The 7,116-nt window shown below is 36.5% G+C and overlaps 1 pseudogene; it reads left to right on the forward strand.

Annotated features, from left to right (window-relative positions):
- Positions 1-768: 768 nt before the first annotated feature.
- Positions 769-6,879, forward strand: LOC116129963 (annotated as a pseudogene).
- Positions 6,880-7,116: the final 237 nt, after the last annotated feature.

Consider the following 7,116-nt stretch of genomic DNA (forward strand, 5'->3'; position numbering starts at 1 on the left):
CTTTCTCACAGGTTATCTGTGTTTTTAGAATAAAAATGTTACAATCAGAATGCGGGTTTCTTATCAGAATCCCGAAAATGAGAGGGGGAGCCCTCTATTTATAGTAGAAGGTTTTAGGGTAATGATTACAAGTCTGCAAATGGGCAGGTGTAGTACAATTCCTACCGCCCTTCCATTGGCTGATTACATGGCAGATATCCTCAAATTGCGCAAGGCTTGGACATGTGGGCGACTCTCATCCACTCGTAGACAAGGCCTGAGTCTGTCAAGTTGATGACAACTGTACTCCTTTTGTCTTTTTGACAACGTGGTAGCCACAGGATGACACAAAACCTTCCTGAACTCTGATTAGTGCTGGCTTCTGTAAGCTCACGTCAGCCCTGATTTTTTAGGCTTACCAGGATGAAATCATTTATTCATGAAAGAGCACTAACTTGACCAAGTATATTACAGCAACAGTTTTCAGAAAGGTGACACCATAAATGGCCACAATTTGAGTGGCTATCAAATCTGTAGACTTGGCTTTATGTGCACCAAGAACAGGAGTTTTTAAGAACTGGCCAACTGGCTAGTTGTATAATTAATGGATATGCATAAATTCTGAAAGAAAATTGTCAATTTATATCCAAATAGCTGCATATGAATTCGTAGAAGGCCCCTCATTGACAGGTTCTAGTTAGCTGTCATTTTCACCCATTAAAATGAAAACACTTTGAAAGAGATGTTTCCACTGAATAATTTGAAGCTTTAAATCGACTATATTTTAAAATGCACTATGAAATAGTAATTTTCTCCAGCAATCTTTCTCTTTATGTACAATTTATAATAATTATAGGGCTTTTTAAAATCCTGTAAGGAAGTTGGAATATGGCGCCTTACTCAGTTACTTGAAAGACAATGTCGTCTCCGACCTAGATCCTCAAGTCTTAATCTCCATTAATCCAAAATAATCCCAACCTGGGAAGTGCCAACTTACCGAATCCATTTACTTTGTTTAGCTAAAATTATAATTTCCTGACTCAATCTTCTCCCGTTCTGAGCTCACCCATATATTCCATGCATAAAAATGGCTTTCATCCTCTTTTTACGTCAACCTTCATGCTTCTTCTGCAAAGTATGGTTTGTTCTGCTTTTCGACTAGCCATTTTAGCGTATCTCTTAATTTTCGAAGTAGTTTAACTGAAAGTGTTAAATTTCTTGTTGCATAGATGCCAAGGTGGAGATCTTACCTAATTGGGATCATACTTGTTCTACTTTCATGTCACTTTCTGCAACTTGCTTCTGCACAGATTACTCATCCATTCGAAGGTTGGTTTCTCTGTGATTTTTGTTAAGGAAAACTCAAAACTTGGAGTTAATTATCTTTTATTGGATTCTTAATCTCTTTGAAAAATTATGTGTGTCCTGAACTATGAATACAGTTCATGCTTTGCAAGCTGTCCGCCGAGCACTCAAAGATACAGGGAAAAATCTCAATAGCTGGAAAAAGACTGATCCATGTGTATCAAATTGGACAGGAGTAATATGCTTAATGGATCCAAATGATGGCTATCTCCATGTCCAAGAACTGTAAGTTGATAAACATGACGATTTATGCATACAGTAGATTGCACATTTATAAATTGAACTCATTGATGGATTGTTTGGACTAATACATTTTCTGGTTTTTCTTTTTTTTTCTTGGTTTCTCTCGCAATACAGGCGGTTGCTAAACATGAAACTTTCTGGGAAACTAGCTCCGTCACTTGGGTTGTTTTCTCATATGACCGTATTGTGAGTCATGTCATTCTGTGTATCATCTTGATGATATCTTGTTATGCCATGAACCTTCATCCGTTTGTTAATCAATTTAGTTAGCTTTTTACCTTCATTTGTCCAGGAATTTTATGTGGAACAATTTAACCGGCAGCATACCCAAGGAGATAGGCAATCTGATTACTTTAAAGCTTCTGTAAGCATCAAATTACAAGCTTTTAAGTCGAGTGATAACTTTATAGTTGGATGCCGAGTTATCATTTAACTTAATTAACTACTCCGTGAAAATTTCGAACCTATATATGGAAGTGTATTTTTCATTTGCATGCAGGCTTCTGAGCGGAAATCAAATATCAGGGCCTATACCAGATGAGCTTGGTTCTCTTTCTAAAGTAACAATATTAAACCTAGACAATAACAATATTTCTGGACCACTGCCAAAAACTTTGGCAAATATGACCAGTGCCGGACACTTGTAAGTGCCTTCTAGTTAGCCAAATACTTTAATAAAAGCAATTATTCATGATGTTTTTAATTGCAGTCATTTGAACAACAACTCAATCAGTGGTCAGATTCCACCAGAGCTTTCTGCATTACCTCAACTCTTACACTTGTGAGTTCATTACATTTTTATTGATGTTGCTTTATTTTACACAATAATTATGTTTCTGTTGTTGCAATGACATAATATTTCGACAAATTTAATTTGCAGCCTGTTGGACAATAACAACTTATCAGGGTATCTTCCGCAAGAATTTTCCAGGATGCCAAACCTGATGATTTTGTAAGTCCACCGTTCCTTCAAATTCTCTTGTGTAATGACTATCAGACTCCAGTATCTCAAACCTTTTGGTCTGTGGCTAATAACCCTATTGTTGCAGACAACTTGATAACAACAACTTTGAAGGTACCGAGATTCCAAATTCTTATAAAAACATGCCCAAACTGGTGAAGCTGTAATCTCTCTCCCTTCCCATGGATTTTTCTTTTATTTTTTATTTATACACTGCCAAGTGCTAAAATATACATATGAAGGCAATAGGTACACAAAAACTGAAGGATCAATAACATTGTGCTTATTTCTTTCCTTTCAACTCAACAGGAGTCTTAGGAACTGCAGATTGCAAGGAACTATTCCTGATTTAAGCAGTGTACCAAACCTTCTTTACTTGTAAGTCTGCAGGAAGTTGTTGATAATTTCTTTGCAATAAATGATGGTTATATCTTTTAGTTGAACAAAGCTAGTCAAAATTATAATTTATCTCCACAATATTTGACATTCAGCATTTATATGATTATCATCTGTGCACAATTCCAAGTATTGATTTGAAAAATTGCTTAATTTACATAACCAGCTCTTAGCAAATTAACTAAGACTTTCTTAAGAGTTGGATTCATCTTATATCTGACCTCGATTACTTTTCATGTTACAGAGATCTTAGCTCGAATCAACTTACCGGAAGCATACCAACAAATAAGCTTGCCAACAATATCACAACTATGTATGTCATTGTCCATGTTCAAAGTTCCTTACACGTGCTACATTTTTTCATATATACATGCATAAATATCTCTTGCTATTGCTTATAATGAATTTCTTTTACATTGATATGATAAAAGTAACTTGTTTTGTTTTCAATGTTGCAGTGATCTATCCAATAATATGCTTAGTGGACCTATCCCCTCAAATTTTTCAGGCTTTACTCATCTCCAGAGACTGTAAGAGGCTCTCCTCATTTTTAATCTCAATTTTTTTTTTTTTTTAATTGAAAATCTTAAGAATTCCTCAATAAGTAGAAAGATATATGCGGTTAGAAATTTATCTTCCACATGAAGTACTTAAGAATGGCAGTTTATATCTTCCATATGAAATAATTAATAAAGCTAGTTTGTAATTTATTGCAGGTCACTTGAAAACAATAATTTGAGTGGCAGTGTTCCCTCCAACATTTGGCAGTGTTCCCTCCAATAATTTGAATGTTAATTTTCGTGCAAATGTGACACTTACCTTGTAAGACAAGAAAAAGTTATATGGTTTTTATTTGCTTAGTTTTGAGATTAACTACATCAGGAACAGTGGTCAAACATCAATACTCCAATTCTAGTTACCTGAATTCTCATAAGATCTTCTTTGTTTCTATGTTTTTCTTGCAGGGATTTCCAGAATAATTCGCTTACAAATGTTTCGGGTACAATAGATCCTCCTTCAAATGTCACCATTAGGTGAGTATTTGTAGTCTTTGCAAATAGAAATCCATGTAAGAAGTTTATTACACTTATCAGTTGCAATTTTTTGGACTGCTTAGGCTTCAGGGCAATCCTATTTGTACAAATACAAACGAATTCAATAAAGTTCAATTCTGTGGACCCAATATCGGAGATGATGAGGTTTCTGGAACCTCAAATAACACTTCTAATCCTACCTGCCTCCCACAGTCCTGTCCGGCAAGTTTGTATATGGAATATGTCCCAGAATCACCTGCTTCCTGCTTCTGTGCTCTGCCCCTTGGAGTTGATGTACGTTTGAAAAGTCCTTGCATATCCGATTTTCCCCCATACATGAATGCATTTGTGCTGGAAGTGACCTCCAGTCTTGGCTTGAATCGTTATCAACTACTTATCAACTCACTTTTATGGCAAAATGGTCGTAGGCTATTGATTACCTTAAAGGTTTTTCCTCAGTATATCAATAATACTACCAATGAATTTAACAAGAGTGAGGTCTATCGGATTATGGACCGAATTGCTACATTTACTCTTTCTTTGAGTGATGTCTTTGGCCCATATGAACTGATCAATTTTACTCGCCATGGACCTTATGCAGATGGTAAGTCTCAAGGCTGCAAAATTTTCCAATTAAAATTGTAGTTCCAGTTCTATTTCTGGCCTGCGTATTCTTGTGGATTACTATTTACTTATCACTATCATCAATGATCTACCTAAGAGTATTACTCATTTTCATGGTATGCAAAATTTTGTAGTTCAATAATTATAGTTAATCATATTTGGTTGCATTTCTTAAACTTAAGTGGCAAGGGTTCTCAAACCTGTCTTGTTGCAGTCATTCTCGAAGATCAAAAATCAGGCATGAGCAAAGGTGCTGTGATTGGAATTGTGTTAGGGTCCATTGCTGGCCTAATTGCAATATCTTTGATCATGTTGTTTATTTTCTACAAAAGGAAATCAAAACACAAGCAAGAGGTTTCGAAGAAACAGTCAAGTAAGTTTCTTTTGTATTTGCCTTGATCTAGAGGGCTACCTTCTCTTGTATTTATATTTAGAAGCATAAATGATGTTTCTTTTAACAGCTGCAAAAATTCCAATCAAAGCTGCAAGTGTCAAGGGATTTAGTTTCACAGAACTTCAAAAAGCTACCAGTGGTTTTAGTGAGTCCAGTCTAGTTGGTCAAGGAGGCTATGGAAAGGTTTATAAAGGCATTTTGGACAATGGCACAGCTGTGGCAATCAAGAGGGCACAGCAAGGATCCTTTCAGGGTGAGAGAGAATTCTTAACTGAAATAGAAATATTGTCACGTGTACATCATCGCAACCTTGTTTCATTGGTTGGATATTGTGATGAAGAAGGCGAGCAGGTACTTTATCCATTGCCACTTCTGAAAATATTATGCATTATCAGAAAATTTTTGATACTCTCCTCAGAACATACCTTGAGTTTTAGAACAAGATAAAATTTCTCAAGTAAAATTAGATACACTTAATAGTAGGTAGTGAGCTTCATTAACTACTAATACTCAAAAGTATCCTTGATTTTTGTGTTTGCAGATGTTAGTATATGAGTTTATGCCTAATGGTTCTGTTCATGACCTCCTATATGGTAAATCCTATGATTTTTCCCCCAGTTTACTATTGCAAAACTTGGTTTTGTTCTACCACTTGCAAACTATATCATGATGTGAATTCGATATTGTTGGTGTTATGACAGGTAGATTCCGAAATCCTATGAGTTTCGCCATGAGATTGCATATTGCATTGGGTTCAGCCAAAGGCATTATCTACCTCCATAAAGAAGCTGACCCACCCATCATCCACAGAGATATCAAGGCAAACAACATATTGTTGGACTCCAAATTTACTGCAAAAGTTTCTGATTTCGGAATCTCAAAGCTTGCACCAGTTCCAACTGATTCAGGAGGTGAAGGTCATGTGTTCACTGTTGTGAGAGGGACCCCAGTAAGTACATTATTGAAACCCAGTTATGAAATTTGGATTTCTCAAGTCATCTTTCTCATATCGATCCTTTAAATGATAGAACACTGAACACCTATGCTTCAAATTTTCAGAGTGAATTTGAAACCCACTTTATCTTCCTATTGCAGGGCTACCTTGATCCTCAGTACTTCCTCACTCACCAGTTAACAGAGAAGAGTGATGTTTATAGCCTTGGAATTGTTTTTCTCGAGTTGTTGACAGGAATGAAGCCTATTTCTCATGGTAGAAACATTGTCCAGAAGGTACTTCTGATTTTTTTTTTTTTAACTTTTTTCCCAGCACTCTTCAATATGCCTTCGTTAACACGCTAACGTCTGAGAAGATGCCATGATTTTAATGCAACAACAGGTGAATTCAACATGTCAATCTGGGATGATTTACTCTGTGATAGACAACGGCATGGGTCCATACTCTTCCGAATGCCTCACAAGATTTATGGCATTAGCCCTCAAGTGTTGTGAGAATGAGACAGAGCATAGACCTTCAATGCTGGAAGTTGTGAGAGAATTAGAGAACCTATCTTCAATGCTTCCGGAATCAGAAACTATCCAAACAGATTCAGATATCTCAGCCTCAGGATCCTCAGGAATCCCCACATCATCTGTCTATTCTGGAAGAAACTCATATGTGTCTGGTGACTTTCCTGAAGTTGGAAGCGACCTTGTTAGTGGTGTTGTCCCCACCATCAGGCCTCGCTGATTCCCACCAGTTTCTTTATGGAACTTTAATATCTAGAATCACTATTACTACTGTTATTATATCTCCTTTTTGCAGAAATAAAGTGAACTCTGATTTATGTGTGTATCAGTTTGTATATTTGTGCTTTTTTGTTAGAGCCACTTGTATATTTGTTCATCTGTAAAGAACTTTCCATAGAAACAAATAAAAAGACTCGGAGGTAGGTGCCCACTCCCAAATTGATATTAATTGGTTGGGTAATGGGCCTTTTGTAGGAATTGGTTTGGGCAATAGGCCTTTTGTAGGCTTGGGTCGAACTCTTCTTAGAAAACCGACTTGTCAAGAGAGGATGTTCAAGCCCTTTATAACCCACATGTCCACCATTTTCTTTTCCAATGTGGGATCCTAACACACCACCACGCGTCCGTAGTTGATGTCAACGTCGATCTCTTTA

The sequence above is a fragment of the Pistacia vera genome, unplaced genomic scaffold, assembly GCF_008641045.1.
Source record: "Pistacia vera cultivar Batoury unplaced genomic scaffold, PisVer_v2 Contig216, whole genome shotgun sequence".
Classification (NCBI taxonomy): Eukaryota; Viridiplantae; Streptophyta; class Magnoliopsida; order Sapindales; family Anacardiaceae; genus Pistacia; species Pistacia vera.